Source organism: Etheostoma cragini, unplaced genomic scaffold (assembly GCF_013103735.1).
Source record: "Etheostoma cragini isolate CJK2018 unplaced genomic scaffold, CSU_Ecrag_1.0 ScbMSFa_535, whole genome shotgun sequence".
Taxonomy (NCBI): domain Eukaryota; kingdom Metazoa; phylum Chordata; class Actinopteri; order Perciformes; family Percidae; genus Etheostoma; species Etheostoma cragini.
The window spans coordinates 1-1,820 of record NW_023269135.1 but is presented as its reverse complement, the minus strand read 5'-3'; the positions used below and the strand labels follow the sequence as shown (position 1 = coordinate 1,820).

General features: G+C 29.7%; 1 non-coding gene across 1 annotated transcript; it reads right to left on the bottom strand.

Moving 5' to 3' along the window:
* Nucleotides 1-333: 333 nt before the first annotated feature.
* Nucleotides 334-405, bottom strand: trnaw-cca. Its single transcript has one exon. It is a non-coding gene; the product is annotated as a tRNA-Trp (tRNA).
* Nucleotides 406-1,820: the final 1,415 nt, after the last annotated feature.

Below are 1,820 nucleotides of genomic sequence, written 5' to 3'. Positions count from 1 at the left end.
GTGCACATACACATCTACTTTCCTTGTAAATAATGCATATACACATCAACTTTCTTGTAGATTAATGCATATACACATAAACTTTCTTGTCATTATATCATCAACATTCATTATGTCATAATCACTGTTCATCATGTCATCTTCACAATTCAACATGTCATATATACAGATCCAGTGTCTTTTAGATTAATCCATATACACATCAACATTTTTTCATAAATGCATGCACACATCAACTTTCTTTTTGAATAATGCATATGAACTTCAACATCATATCAGAAAAATGCAGATATACGTCAACTTTCTTTTGAGTCAATGCCAACTGTAAACATTTGATCCCGACGTGATTTGAACACGCAACCTTCTGATCTGGAGTCAGACGCGCTACCGTTGCGCCACGAGGTCTACTGATTACCACATATACACATCAACTTTTTTTCATAAATGCATATACACATCAACTTTTTTCAGAGAAATGCATATACACATCAACTTTCTTTTAGATTAATGCATTTACACATCAACTTTCTTTTAGATTAATGCATATACACATCAACTTTTTTTTTGATTAATGCATTTACACATAAACTTTATCTCAGAATAATTCATACACGCATCAACTTTATTTCAGATTAATGCATATACACATCAACTTTTTTCAGAGTAATGCATATACACATCAACTTTCTTTTAGATTAATGCATATACACATCAACTTTATTTCTGATTAACGCATATACACATCAACTTTCTTTTCATATTATCATCAACATTCATTATGTCATCATCACTGTTCATCATGTCATCATCACAATTCCTTATGTCATATATTCAGATCCACTGTCTTTCAGATTAATACATGTACACATCAACTTTATGTCAGATTAATGCAGATACACATCAACTTTATTTCAGATTAATGCATATACACATCAACTTTATCTCAGAATAATTCATACACGCATCAACTTTATTTCAGATTAATGCATATACACATCAACTTTCAGTTTTAATTCATGCATACACACATCAACTTTCTTTCCGATTAATGCAGATACACATAAACTTTATTTCAGATTAATGCATATACACATAAACTTTATCTCAGAATAATTCATATACGCATCAACTTTCTTTCAGATTAATACATTTACACATCAACTTTATTTCAGATTAATAAATATACATATCAACTTTCTTTTAGATTAATGCATAGACACATCAACTTTCTTTCAGATTAATGCATATACACATCAACTTTCTTTTAGATTAATGCATTTACACATCAACTTTCTTTCAGATTAATAGATATACCCATAAACGTTATCTCAAAATAATTCATATACGCATCAACTTTATTTCAGATTAATGCATATACACATCAACTTTCTTGTCATTATATCATCAACATTCATTATGTCATCATCACTGTTCATCATGTCATCTTCACAATTCAACATGTCATATATACAGATCCAGTGTCTTTTAGATTAATCCATATACACATCAACATTTTTTCATAAATGCCATCTCTGAATCTCTGAATATTTGACCCCGACATGATTTTAATAAGTAACCTTCTGATCTGGAGTCAGACATCCTACCGTTGCGCCACGAAGTCTACAGATAAACACATATACACGTCAACTTTTTTTCATAAATGCATATACACGTAAACTTTATTTCAGATTAATTCATGTACGCAAAAAAAATCTTTTTGATCAATACATATACACATCAACTACACATCAACTTTCTTTTCATATTATCATCAACATTCATTATGTCATCATCACTGTTCATCATGTCATCATCACAAT